Raw genomic sequence first — 15504 nt, forward strand, 5'->3', positions numbered from 1 at the left:
AAAAACATGGGAAGGAAATAATAGGTGTGCATGACAACACGAAGACGTAAAAACAGTGCAGTGTATAAAAATTAGATAGATACAGGAGAAGTGGTTCAACATATCTGAATTTTGTAATCTACAACACTAGGAGGATGGTAGTAGCAGTAACAGAAATAAAGGGAGAAAAAGTTAATATTATTAGATGATATGTTTGATTTTATGAGTATTAGGTTTGATATATCAATAAAGGTTTAACCTAGAGACACTTACCTGACATTTAGAAACTGACTATGAGATAAGTAGCATTAACTCCATTTTACTGATGCAGAAAGTACCCCCAGAGTGGTTAGGTCACTTTCCTCAAAGTCACACAAATATTAACTATAAAAGCTTGGAATTTAACCAAGTCTGTCTGACTCCAAAGGTTGTGCTTTCAACCACCCTACAATGGAGTGAATAATAATATTACAGTTAAAGATTAATGAAAGAGAAAATGGGAACAAGGACAGAAGCTTGGGGGTTCCCACCTTAACAGCAATAAGAAGAAGAGGAATTAGTGAGACCCATGGGGAAGAGGTCCAGGAATGTGAGAAGAAATCAAAAGAGAACAATGCATCAAAAAAGATGAGAATTGCTAGAATGAGGGGATGGTCAGCAGTATGAAATGCATCAGTACTCAACAAAAGAAAACCTAAGGAAAGGAAATTAAATTTGGAATTTGATTTTTATTAATTTAGGAGGCAGTAATTACAACAGACTACTATACCATACGTAAAACTGGGAGAGAACCAGGAGGATAGATGGTAAGGAAATAGAGTCAATAACCACAGACCCATGCCAATCTGTGCTCTTGATCCCATACCAGCCACTTTAATTAAATTTTGCTCTATTAATAGAAATTTCTCTCTGGATTGGCTCATTTCTTTCTTTTTTACTTACTTATCTCTTCTACTTACATTCATCTTTGTGGAATAATTTTACTTAAATAATTAATTATCAACCAAAATGGAATTGAAACAAAACCATTCCCTTTTCCTTTTAGGTTATTGCCACCATTCAAATACTGAGGCCCATTCTTTGTTCACTGGCTGTGTATAAAATAAAGAAGAGCAGGAATTGCTTCTTAGCATATTTATGTTTAAAAAGCCAAAGTCTGCCCTAGAAGTTAGAATGGGAAGAAGGCATTATCAGAGCAAATGTTCTCTACCTTGCTAAAGGAGAAATAAAAAATAATAATAATATTCCTAAGACTGACGAGAAGGAGTGACTAAAAAAGAGGTAGATTCTTTTGACCCCAAATAAAATTGTAATTGGTTGGAGAACTATAGGGAGGCATCAGTATGCAGTGAGTAGAACAGGATTCTGTCCCCTAACCAACAAGCATATGGGAAGAGACCACCTTCAGGAAGCTGAAGGAAGGATTGTGCTTAAACAAGTTGAGGATACAAGATTGTGTTTACCATAAAATGGAAATTCTTTCATGCATAGTGGAAAGCTTTAGAGGGAGAAGGGTGGTGTGAAGCTGGAAGTGCTGAAGGGAGGGACATGCTTGTGATCAGAGATCAGGGATACAGATTTGGGAAGTATGATGGGTAAAGTTCATCCCAAGATTTCTGGAGAATTACTCAGCCTATGGTAGACTTGAGGACTCTGGATTGGCACCATGTGACCCAAATGGGTTACAAGTCCCTGATGGATTGGGGGAAAATAAATAAAGAGCTATCTAGAATGATTCTGTGAGGGTCTGCTTCAAGAATGAATGCCCTGGGAAGAAACTCAAGGAAGGTTTGCAAGAAATGAACCCCACAAGAAAGATAGAGTAGAGTGGTGAATTCTTTATTGAGCTTCAGAAATAAATTGCGCTTGTTAACCAACCTTTGGTACAACTTGGGGTGCATGGAGCCCTGGTGGGCTGGTGAGCAGGGGAGGCAAGCCTTCCTCTTGACATCTGGAGTCATGCCAGCTTTCATGGCTTCAGAAAACGTGGTTGTTGAGCTATCATTCTTCATCTAACTCCTGGAAAACAAAAGAGGAAAGGAACACTTAAACACATTTGACTTGAAAATTACTGTCAAGCTGCTTGTATGGGAAATGTCTCTAACAGGTACGCCTGTTTTCTTTTATGAGCATCTGGAATTTGTAAAGAACAGTAGGAATGTTTCTGATCACACTTCAATTGGGAATTAATAAAGTTCTGAATTTTGTTTTTTATATCAGTATTTCAGGAATTCTGGTACAAAAATAACTCTGCTTTTTGATAAGATAATCTCAGACAAATAGCTTGTTTTGTATCATTTAGTTTAAATTAAGTTAATCTAAGAGCTGTTTCTGAATTTTAGTAAGATATTTAATTTTCACACATTTGTCACAATCATGAAACCAATATCTAACATAGATAATGACTGTAAGTGCTACAGATCCTTTTTTAGAGTGTGCCTGTTGAATGTCTCCTTCTGTGTCCTGACATATTTTTATGAAAGAAGGGAACCATGAAGCTATTTATGGGTTAATCAGAGAAGCAAAGTATAATCCCAGGCAAACAGTTGTCTATCTTGTTTGGAGGTTAGTTGTTTGATCCAAATATACATCTTTAGTTATGCAAATGCTTTCTACCTTTCTGCTCAACTGAACTCTCTTGTAAAAGTAACAAGAACAATGGTTCCAAATTTTAAGTTTAAAGATTCGAAGTAAAGGAATTGAAGAATGTAAGGAAAAAATACGGTGTTTACATATCAGGGTTTGCACATAAGATGTCAAACTAATCAAGATATACCCAAAAGAAGCACGGCAGTATGAATCCATCTAAAATGAATCCAATTCAGTAGCTTGTGAGGAGACAAAAAAAGCTATTAGATTTGGGTGGATTTAAGGTTATTTGTTTGTTTGTGTGTTCCTTAGGCTGTCTTCCTTTGGCGTTGGCTTTGATTTTCTTATTTGCTGTTACCTGCCTCTCTTTGCTTATCATCTGGTGGGTCTGATAATCAAAGAACTCTCCCCACCATGAAATTTGAACCACAAGCACAGTAATAAAAAGGCAAGAAATGAAAGAAATCTACGTATTTTTCCATTTTCATGGCAACAAAGGAATGAGACTCTTGAGAATTTGTCCCTAAAAAGAAATCCTGAAATATGTGATTTCTATTCTTTCTGAAACAACTTTCTCTTCTCCTCCGTAGATGCCGTGAATTTCAATATATTCTTTTTTCTTAAGTTAGCTAAAGGAACTATCGGGCTTGCGAACAAAGAACATAACTTATCTGATTATCTATTTCAGAACTCGTTTACAGGTGGCAGATCCTAAAGAGGTTTAATAGGAAGTTTAGAATATTTGGAATTGATATCTAGGGAGGATGATGAGAAGGTAGTACAATTCATTGCTCACTTGCTGGAACCAGAGCCTAGAAGCCTTGTGGCCTATTGATAAAAGAGCAAATTAAGGTATTGCTTGTGGTCACATGGAACAAAGCGCTCCTTGAGGGCATGGCTCTGTGGAGCTAGTTAACTGCTCTTGTAAAAACTCAGGCAGTAAGGAAGGATGGCACCCCAAGACTCATTGACCTCCTTGCATCAGATCATACCCTCACTGCGTTCAATCTCAAACTACTATATCATAATCTTGCCCTAATCCTAAACAAGCATTGAAAACCACCTATCTGACATCCAAATGTCGTAAATATCTTAATTTTAACCTCTCCTGCTGGAATAGTACTAAGTCAAGGCAGTACTTTCTCTTCCTTCTGAAAGCAATAAACTCAGCTTGGTCTTATCAACAGGCAGTTCTGATGGTATTATAAGGAGCTAGAATTTGGCATTCGTATTGTGCTAATTTAGCCCCTTGCTTTGGTAACCTTTCTTCCCTCTGGAATATATACCTGTCCTATCTCTTCATACTATAGGCCCTTCAAGACATCATTCAAATTCTCTCATCACCATGGCTCTGTCCCTTATATTGTCTGATAAAAAGTCATTTCCCCATGACTTGAGATACCCATCCCTTTTTCTTAGAACCTAAACACTTATGTCTGCCAAAGGAGCAGAAATAAGGTATCTTCTGAACCTCAATAAGAAAGCGCTTCAAAGTTTTATTTTGAAATGTGGGTAATATAGGTAATTCTGTTCGAAACCAATTGGAGATATAAAAGTAGATATCCAGGAAAGGACTAATGACAAGAGTATTTAGATTTGCCATGTTTTCGCCCTACAGACCTTAATGCTAATAATAGCAAATAGCAGTTTAGAGCATGAAACAGCCACTTGCTTTTGTATCTTTTCACTTGAAATGTATTTACTTCACCTGAATTAGTTCACTTTATCATTTTGCAGTGCTTGAATGAAATAGGACCATGGCTCAAGCATATAAGCAGCGATAGTATTTAACTGAAGAGGGTAAAGCTCTCAACGTAGTCCATCTACGGTTCTAGAAGTTAATTGATGGACCCTCAGGAGACAAGAACAGAAATAGAGCAGATTACAGAGGATAAGGGCCAAAACTTGGGTACATATTCTTATGGGAACTTAGTTTCTCTGACAGCAGATTGGAAACTTTTTTAAAATTTCCTTTTTTGTGAAAAAAAATATGATTTTTACCAGGGGAAAGAAATGTTTAGTTCTGATGACCATGGAAACAACATAAATGTCTAAAGTCAAGTTAGGTAGAGTGAAAGGGTAAGATTCAGATATAAAAGTCTAGTCTTCTCTTTTCTTGCTTAAATCATAATAGTACTCAGAAGATGGAGTTCTTTAGATAAATAACCCTTTCCTTTAAGATACAATAAAGAGATTTGTTTTGTTTTGTTTTAGTAAGTTAGACTTTCCATTTAAACAAATATTTCATAATGACTGTTTTTCTGTGCCCTTATCCCCCATGTCTACTTCTTCTTGAGGCTAATGATGCTGTCACAGAATATCACACTCTGGGATCATTTTGCTTCTTACCATTCACTTTTCAAGTGTTTCTGTCTTTCATAAGGCATTTAGTTCCTCTCATCCCATTATTAAGAAAACCATTGATTCTAAAGACAAATATAAAATATAAAATTATCATATGACATTTCATGTGTTTATATCCCTTGCATTGTGGACCCCTCTTTTCCTGCAGGGAAGGAGGGGGCTGCAGTATGATACACTAGAAAAATTACAGACTTAAGGATCTTGGTATTTAAAATTATAATGGACGCTGACAAAGACAGTCTTAATGTTCCCTCCTCACGGAGGGGTTGGGGGAGGGAGAAGAAGGAGGGTGTTGAGGCGAGGGAGAAAGAGAGAGAAAAGAGTTGTTTTGTCAAATGAAATCATTGAAAACATATTATGAATTACAGAAATTTTAAATTTTCTTTCTCTCCCTGTGGTGACTGTCTTGTGTCTCCAAACAAGTGTCTGATAAACCATCTTGATTCGAATATACAATTCTGAGTGGATGGAGAGATAGGCACAAATTATTGGACCAGGGAACCCAAATGGAGAGACAAGACTGGCAGAGAGAAATGGGAAAAGATTACTCTTTTAGCTTGGGAATTATTTACCTCTGTAAGATTTCTAGGTAAAATCTTTGTTATAATTTAAGTCTCAACATTAATTTCAGTACTTTTGCAAATAGACCTGCATCTTTTAGTTGTGTCTTAAACACCATAGGTAAAAATAATCATCATCATGAAATACTCTTTTTGCTCTAGTCTAAGAAATAACTGCTTTAAAATATTGCAGATTAAAAATTTAAATATGTTTAAAGTTAAACTAATTTTTTAATATTGAAAATGATGAATTTTCTTTAATTGAGCTTATGATAGTTTATAACTGTGTACATTATTATTTGTCAGTCATCTTATAGGTATGCCCCTTCACCCTTTGTGCCCACCCTCCCCACTTCCTCCTGGTAACTGCTAATCTGTTCTATTTATCCATATGTTTGTTTATCTTCCACATATGATCAGAGTCATACAGTGTTTGTCTTTCTCTATCTGGTTTATTTTGCTTAAAGTAGTACCCTTGAGGTCCATCCATGTTGTTGGGAATTGGATGATTTTTATCTTTTTTATGGCTGAATAGTACTCCATTTTATATGTATACCATATCTTCTTTACCCAGTCATCAGTCGATGGGCACTTAGGTTGCTTCCATGTCTTGGCTATTGTGAATAATGCTGCAATGAACATAGGGGTGCATAAATCTCTTTGAATTGCTGACTTCAAGTTCTTTGGATAGATACCCAGTAGTGGGATGGCTGGGTCATATGGTACTTCTATTTTTAAGGAATATCCATACTGTTTTTCATAGTGGCTGCACCAGTTTGCATTCCCACCAGCAGTGTATGAGTGTTCCTTTTTCTCCACGACCTGTCCAACATTTGTTATTTTTTGTTTTGGTTATTATAGCCATTCTAATGGGTATAAGGTGATGTCTTAGTGTAGTTTTAATTTGCATTTCCCTGTTGAGCAGTGATGATGAGCATCTTGTCGTGTGCCTATTGGCCGTCCATATATCTTCTTTAGAGAAATGTCTGTTCATATCCCCTGCCCATTTTTTGATTGGTCAGTTAAACAATTTTTGAAATGTGCGTTTATACTATAACATTTCAAGACATGAGATTTGATACTCATTCTGCTCTCCTGGTGAGTCAGAAGATTATAAAACAGGACGTTGGTCTAATCAAACCCTGAAGTACAAAGCTGAGACGCTAAAACAAGAATAAACAAGAGAAGAAGGGCCGTGCTCAATAGCAAACCCCAACTAGCAGAAGCTTGTTCTTTAAGAAAGCAATTAGAGAAGAACTTCCATAAGGGTAGGATGTAAAACTACACAGCTCAGAAATAAGTACCAAAAGTTCTGAAAACTAGAAAGCTCTTATTATTGACTGAAATGGTTTGGATTGTTTAGTCATTCATGAATTCCATTACTTTTGGGAAAAAAAAGAGTAAAAATTGGAGTGAGACAATGGAATTTTCTCTTTGCTGTATGAATATATCTAAAGATTAACTTTGGAGATTTTAATTTATGTTGCTTACTTTAATACAAGACACATTTATAAATATATGCATCTTATGTCAATTGAAATTCAAGGACTTTAACAGGCAGTCTGTCTCACGTCATGGAATTCAGGGCTCACAATCTAAGTTTCCACAATTATTTAGATACCAAATGATTTTTTCCCTTTATTATAGGATTATACAGGAAAGGGAAATTTTGTGTGTATATTAACCACTACATTTCCCTCCATCTTAAAGGATTGTTGGGAAAATAGCTTCTGTAGAGATGGATATATGGCTGTTGAATACAATGAATGACATCGTTCTTGCATTTAATCCTCAGATCACTTTCCCTTTAGCGACAAGAAAGAAGCAGAATAGAACCTTATATTTAAAAATTTGAACTTTGAAAATGTTGCTCCTGATATATCCGGCTAAATAAAAACTTAGAAGTTACTATTTAAAAATAAAAAGTGATAGGGGCTGGCCGGGTAGCGTTATGGTTAAGTTCGAGTGCTCCACTTTGCCCAGAGTTCACGGGTTCATATCCTGGGTGTGGACCTAAACACCACTCAACATGCCATGCTTTGGTAGCATCCCACATACAAAATAGAGGAAGATTGGCACAGATGTTAGCTCAGCGACAGTCTTCCTCAAGCAAAAGAGGAAGATTGGCAACAGATGTTAGCTCGAGGCCAATCTTTCTCATCAAAAAAATAAACAAATAAAAAATTTAAAGTTATAATAAAAAGATCATGAGAATTTTTCAAAAAAACAAAATTTTAAATAAAATAGGTTTAATACTAATTGACAAATGACATGATAGGGAAAGTTCAGGTGAATCTTTGAAGCACCAAAAATAAATGTTATATTTTGTTCATGGTAAGAATTACTTAAATTTCAACAAAAACAAATTATAATGTGCTCTTCTGTGAACATATTGTAAATTTATCCTTATAACACATTTTTTTTTACTGATACAGTCAGCTGAAATAGTATTATATCTTACTCTAATAAGAAATTGAAAAAATTAGGTGGGTTTGGAAATTTCATTTTGCTTTGTGAATCTCCTTTTAAGCTGTGTTTTGCTCATGTGTTGAGTTGACCCAATTCAGAATTGCCAAGGTTGGGATATCAAAGCTATTTGCTTAATATCTTGGGGAAACAGCACAGTTGAGGACATCATATAAATTAAGTAAAATAGACACCATTTCTCCTCTTTTAGAATTTTAGTTAGCAAATTATTTACTTGATCGCTCTTCCCTTAATATCTAATATTAGTCTTATATTTACCTATAAAAGTGTGCTATAGCATACTCTAAACATTTGAAGGAATTAAAAACATGTCTTTCCACAGTTCTGCTGATTTTTCTGGTACAATATGAGCTCAGCTCTGATTTGCATATCCCTGCAAGTGTCCACTAACAAGTAAGTTTTAAAGTCAATGAAGAACCTTAAGTAATGGAAAAAATGGCAGTACCTGCCCCACGTTGAGAAAATATTTTTTGGCTTATCTGAATCAATTTCTTCTTTTGCTTAAAGGTGTATCTTAGAGTTTGGAAATAAAGAAACTTATTAAGATAGAACACCAAAATAGTGAACAATGCACGACAGTATAATTGTTAATTTATGTGGAACAGACCAGTTCTTCATATATTAATGATTGAATATATAAATTAATATGCATATAATAATGTGCATATATAAATTAATGTGCATATAAACCACCTGGAAATCTTGTTAAAATGTGGCTTTTGATTCAGGAGGCCTGGGGTAAGACCTGAGATTGTATGTTTCTGAAAATCTCCCAGGTGATGCCACTGCTGCTGGCCTTTGAACGCCCTTGAGGTGTTAAGGGGATCTGCCACAGCTACTGTAAATGCTACAGGCAACATTTTAAAAGAGAGGAAGAGAGTCAGAAGTAAGTACTTAGTGTCATGAAAAATTGTAAAAGCCTTTGAAATAGGCAGTAGCAGGAACAGATTCCTGGGTATTCTGTTTAGCACAATCATCTGGGTTATGTGATTCTGCAGATTGTGCAATTTTTACTGTCTTTGAGATATTTTACAAAACTGTAAGTCATAGAGAATTGACAACAATGCGAATAACTCCTGATGAGGGAAACTAACTTTGTCTCGTGCATTTGCAATTGATTGTTGCCGTGTGAATATTGAATCTGTACTGTAATTAACAAATAAATCCATTTTAACGTTTCTGATTGCTGTGTCTCTGCTCTTTGAATTCTCCTTTAAACCAGTTGTACATCTTATTGGTTCCCTCATTAAGTAAGTATATAAAAATATAAAATCTTTGTCTTGTAGTCATTTCATATTTTAATGAGAGTTGTGATCTTACCTTTTAAAAAAATTATCTTTGACCTCAGTGAAAGTCTTCATTTAAGAGTGAGAATTTGAACTGAGCACAGATATATAGGTAAGAAACATTTAGGTCAAGAGGATGTTAGGAAGAATATAATCTAGGAGAAGGGAGAACATGAGAGAATGGGACATGATATTGAAGCATTTATGAGCAGGCAGGTAACCGTGGTTGGCAGTGGGAACTAGGGATTCAAACGCACACTTCAACCTGAATGCAATATTTGAAGAAAATAAGTCTGACATATAATCTAGAGATTGAAAGAAGAGAGTAAATAAGGTTAAAAAAAATCAAGAATTACTAGTAATTAGAGTAATTTGTGGAATAATGATGGACAGTTAAGCCAAAAATTCGCAAGATCTAATGAATGATTATAGAAAGGAATAAGAGAAAAACAAGCCAAAATGACCATACAGTTATTTTCAGAATTTTTTACATTAAAATTATTTCAAATGTATAGAAAAGCAGCAAGATTAGTATAGAGTGTTTTCTTGTAATCAGATTCACCATTTTTTAAAATATTTTGCCAAATTTGACTTCTCTCTCCTTCTTTTCCCTCATGTATGTGTGTGTGGGGGTGTTTCTGTCATCTCTTATTTACAGCCACGCATCATTTAACAACAGGGATACATTCTGAGAAATGCATTGTTAGGTGATTTTGTCCTTGTGCAAACATCATAGAGTGCACTTACACAAACCTAGATGGTATAGCCTACTACACACCTAAGCTATATGGTATGAATCTTATAGGACCACCATCATATATGCAACCTGTCATTGACCAGAACGTTGTTATGTGGCACATGACTGTATTTTCTTAACCTCTTGAGAGTTGGTATCAGTATCATAACTTTTGTATTTTTGACGTAGACTTTTTGAAGAGAATGTTCTTGTCTCTAAGAATAAAATGTAGATTTTTAAAAATTAAATTAAAAAAGACCAGACACTTGGGAGAGAAGATGTTTTGATCAGTAGAGGTCTTGGTCAGCAAATATAACATGGCATTTAACTTGAAATTAACCCTTTATACCATGATATATCAGCTGAAATTTTGGGCAAAATGCTAGTGAGACATTATTTTTTTCCCCAGGTACTGTAACAACTAAATATTTTTCTAAGTATGTTGATTTAAGATTCCTCACTTCAAGAGACAGATGGCTTTGTACACAAAATTCCTCTCACTTTTTATTGAAGGCCAGGTATCACCAAACTATGGCTCAAGGGACATATCCGGCCTGTTGCCTGTTTCTCCACAGTAGGCCTGGTAAACTAAGAATGCTATTTATGTTTTAAGAATCACTGAAAAATTAAAGAATAATATTTTGTGATGTGAAAAATATCTAAAATTCAAATTTCAGCATCCATGAATAAAGTTTTATTGGAACCCAGCCATCTCTTTCACTTATGTATCATCTGTGCTGATACTCAACAGCAGAGTTGAGAGTTGTAACAGAGAAGGTTGGTCCCATAAAGCCTAAACTACTTAATATCTGGCCTTTTACCAAAAAAATAAAAAAAAATATTATCAACACCTACTCAAATTGATGCAAGGTGATCTGTCTCCTTTCACAGTGAAACCATTGACAGTGGTGGCGGTGCCCAAATATAACTATTTATTCTAGTTTGGGGTGCCACAGGCCACTTTCCCCCAGTCTTTCAGTGAAGTATTACATGTTATATGACAAATTAGAAAATGTGAAAAGGAACTACTCCCCACCGCATTTCCAACCCCCCTTGGGAAGTGAATGGCCTATGCCTTTTATATAATGATCTCCCAGTGATATTTTTTTCAAGCTCAATTTTCCCAGCTGAACAAAAAACTATTCAGATGGATGATGGCCAAAACATCTTAGCTGTGAACCTGGCTTCTCCAAGGGTCATATGGCCCGTTTCACCCTGCAAGTTTTTCATTCATTAAGAACAGATGGGTTCAATCCTTGGTAAAGAAGTTCTCAACCCTCCTAAGGACATTTGGAAATGGTTGGAGGCATTTTTTAAAAATGTTCTTAAAAACTGAAAACCAGCCATCCACGTTTAATGGGTAGACAACAGGGGTATGAAACATCATGCAAGGCATATGACAGTGAAAAATTATCCCTTCAAGATTTCAACACACACTCATTGAGAAGTACTGTTTTAAAGCATTAAAAAAAAATTTTATCCGTCTTTCAGGACACAATCAAAAAGTATTTGGTGCCCATGTGGCTCAGCAACAACATACCACTAGTGAAATAATAGCACTCAACGAGATGATGACAAGTGGCCAAAGCTCCCAGGCGTGTACAGTTTTACTGCCGCCATTTAGACAAGTTTTAGATATCTTACTATTTTTTCATAAGTAAGTTTAATTTAGTTTTAAAATCCATGTTCTCTCTATTATGCAATATTTTAAAAAAAGAATTCCAGACAAAAATGCTCCATATTAATTTAATACAGATTAAAATGATCCCCAAGCCACATCACAAATGAACACCATGACCTTTTTGGTTTTACTGCAGTTTCCATATATTCTTTCTGAGATGAACCATTTTCTTTAGCTGATGGTTAGGAGGCTCATAGCCTCACAGATTTTATCCCTCACAGAGGTCACAGTAATACTCTTAGTGAACTTCATTAAATTGATGTTTCTTTCTAATTCAACATTAGACTTGACCAATGATTTTCAATTCTCAGCATAGTAGTGCAGTGCTAGACAAATTGATTCACTAAAGCCAGGTATTTTAATAGAACATATAATGAAAATGACTCCAGGATTTTTAAGCAGAACTGGTAAAACAAACCCACAATGGTCTAGCGTTAGTCACAATTTTAGTACAGTTGATAACCTTCTTGTTTTGCTCTATAAAATATTACCACAGAACAGAACATACAGTTTTGATCTTGAATCTCTAATTAATTCACTACCTATTACTAACTTGTCCTGTGTGTCCATATGTGTGAAGGGTTCCTGGACCCAGTTCCCATATGTGTGTGGAGGATTCTCCATACCGACAAACAATTCTTGCACACAGCAGGATGTCCAAGAAATCAACTCATTTCTGACACTGGCTACCCAGAGACAACATCAGATTCCACAGATTAAGGGCTCAGTCCTACAAAACTGCCCCCATCCCACCTCAGATGCTGGTCACAAGCCCGGGCTGTTACCTGTGCTTTTGATGGACCTGCTACAAATTGGAGGTTCCAACAACTCCCTCCAACTCAGGATGCCAATCTCAAGTCCAGGTTGTCACCTGTACTTCTGACCCATTGGCTATAAATCAGAAGTTCCCACAATTTCCTCCTTGGGTTTGATAAATTTGCTAGACTGGCTCACAGAACTCAAGAAAACCCATTTACTCACTAGATTACCAATTTATTACAAAGGATATTAAAGGATACAAAACAATAGCTAGATGAAGAAATACATACGGCAAGGTCCTGAACAAAGGAGCTTCTGTCCTTGTGGACCTTGGGGGCTGGCATAGTGGCATGTGGAAGTGTTCTGGTTCCCTAAAGTGGAAATTTTCCAAAGAAAGGGCCAACGAGTTGTCCTTTGGGGTTTTTATGGAGACTGCATTATATATTCATGATTGACTAAGTCATTGGCCATTGGCAGTTGATTCAACCTCAGGTCCCCCTCTCCCCTCCTCAGAAATCAGGGTTGCAGAACTGAAAGTTCCAATCCTCTGATCACAAGGCTGATTCTCCTGGCAACCAGTCCTCACTCTTAGGTGGGGTCCCATAGCCACCTTCATTAACATAAAAAGAGATACCATCATCACTCTCAACACTTGGGAAATTCCAAGAGTTTTAGAAGCTGTATGCTAGGAACTGTGGACAAAGATTACATGTATGTGAGAAATGCATTTGGGTCATCTAAATGACCAAATATCTTTTTCCTTGTGAATCACAATATCACAACGTGATTTATATACATCATGATTCATTTAGAAATATCACTTTTCACTTTCCCAAACCTGAAAAAACACGTTTCAATATTCTTGTGGGTTTTTTACCCAAAATAAAACTTCAGTTCTTTGGGCATGGGCAGGTTGTGGGAAAGCCTGACAGAGTAGAAAAGCAATTCTTGATTGGTTTAGGCTTCTTGAGTCAGAGGGGAAGGGTTGCAGGTGGATTTGGAGGGGAACTGGCTCATGCCGGGGGCAGAGTTGACTGTTTCCCACAGGAACTTGTCAGGCCTACACCATCCAGGTCATTTCAGTATAACCTCTATGATATAACATTATTAATGTTTGGAAGGCATCCAAGGAGTTCAGTCACGCTTTACGCAAAAATCAAAATCTATTAGAATATGATTTCTGTCCTGATTATTGGGGTGCCGTCCAATGTTTTTCCTGCCTATCATGAAAAGTTTCAGTGCCTTCAGGCATGGAAGGAACCACTGATCTCAATCATTTTGGTTTTGGAATTTGATGGGATTTCACAGAACCATGCCCATTTTAAGCCTGGTTTCTTTCACAATCACTACCCAGTTTAAGTACCCGTTTCCTACCTCTGCAGGTTCTATCATCTGCCTTTAGGGGACATCAACAGTATTTTTGACTGTGAATATTTTCCTGAGATATGTATTTTCAGGGGTCATTAGGATTTTAATTTTAATTTGTTAGATATTTGTTATACAGAGGAAATTGGCCTATACAAACCTGGACTTAAGCCTCTCATCATTAGAATACAAGTGACCATATTAGTACCTGTATAGATAAGGATCTTGACTGTCTGTAGTGCTGGACCCCACGACACCTGCCAAATGTGTGTGCCTTTAATTACCTTTAATTCTGCACATTGAGACTGGGTCCCTTAATCCTCTTTCGTAAAGACTCATCTGAGGCCTGAAGTGGATCAGTTAAAATCGACTATCGCCTTTGACAGTAAAAGTTGAGACGCCATCTGTAAATCACTGAGCAGCTCTAATGTCTAAGGACAGTACCACCTAGCAGATGAGCTTCCAGGATTCTCTTAGTGTCTTTATCTGTTAGTAAGGAATTGCTCTTTCCCAGAGACTTTCTCTAGTAAAGCAGCCAGAGTTTCAAGAATAATACCTGAGTACCTGATATTCAGTCTTCAGAAACAAACTATGGTAATTTTTTTTATATTTGTCTTTGAAGACAAACTGTATTCTCAAAGAGTACTTTGTGAGGAAATTCCTGATCTTTTCCCTTTTGAATGGTCCGTTCCCTTTCAAGTATCAAGTCAGTGAGAGATTAGAACCTCAGTTAGAATTTTTCTAAATCTTCCTGTACATCACACATCAATAGGTTTGGAGATCAGAGTGTTATCTCCTGCTTCTCTATTCTATTACAGAATATTCAGATATAAACCATAAGAATTCTGCTTGAGAGAGGATTTACTTTCTCATACATCTATTTAGACCTACTGATTTCGGAGAAACATATGCAGATGGTGTTCTCCAGAACTAGGCTGTTTCAAAGCAAGAAGATTATCTGTGTTATTATATATCCTCTACTGGAAAAGATAAGTGATGGATCAAATTTTAACTTCATCATATCATTTGAAAGAGTTTTAATTTGTTGGTTACTCTATGCATAAAGTCAGTTTTGAGTAGAAAGCTGGCCTCTGTTGATTGAACGCTCTCAAAAGTAGAAGCTAAGTGGAGCTAAGACTCCAAAAGATTTATTGAGGAATAATAGCTGAGAAAGATGAAGAATAGAGTATGATTGGACAGGAGTTGCTGTCAGGCTGCAATGCAGATGTGACGTAATGTTGCCATATGAAGGAAGATGTCCAGAGAAAAGACTTTCCACTAGAGGAGTCCAAAATAAGTCACAAATGGCTAAGTTCTTGTACCACTGCCTTCTCAGTCATTGGCTGGAGTCCACCCAAAGAATAACATGACTTTAGCTTAAAATCCAAGGTGGACTCTGAAAGAGATAATAGCTAGTGATGTTATTTGAAGCTGGCCATCAAATACACTCTTGAAAAAGGATTTGAGCTGAGCATCTACATGTCAGAGGGTAAACTTACAAGAGTGAGGTTTATGGAAAGAACTAGTCCCATCTTTGCATTTGGTCTCAGGACCACAAATTGTAGTCATCATTCCCTCATCCACCTTCCATTCTGAATTATCCTCACCTTAGCTCCCTTCTCTGCCAGTCTCTGAAGTTTACCTGATGGTTTGATCTAAACCCTTATATTTGAGGAGTCTGAGTTATTGGTAATCTGT

General features: G+C 36.3%; 1 long non-coding RNA gene across 1 annotated transcript in view; it reads right to left on the minus strand.

Moving 5' to 3' along the window:
- Positions 1-1814: 1814 nt before the first annotated feature.
- Positions 1815-15504, minus strand: part of LOC139046573 (uncharacterized) — a 97865-nt gene continuing 84175 nt past the window's right edge. Inside the window, exon 3 of the long non-coding RNA XR_011506724.1 lies at positions 1815-1998. This is a non-coding gene — a long non-coding RNA (uncharacterized lncRNA). The remainder of the gene's footprint in view (positions 1999-15504) is intronic.

This window comes from Equus asinus, chromosome 11 (assembly GCF_041296235.1).
Source record: "Equus asinus isolate D_3611 breed Donkey chromosome 11, EquAss-T2T_v2, whole genome shotgun sequence".
NCBI classification, from domain to species: Eukaryota; Metazoa; Chordata; class Mammalia; order Perissodactyla; family Equidae; genus Equus; species Equus asinus.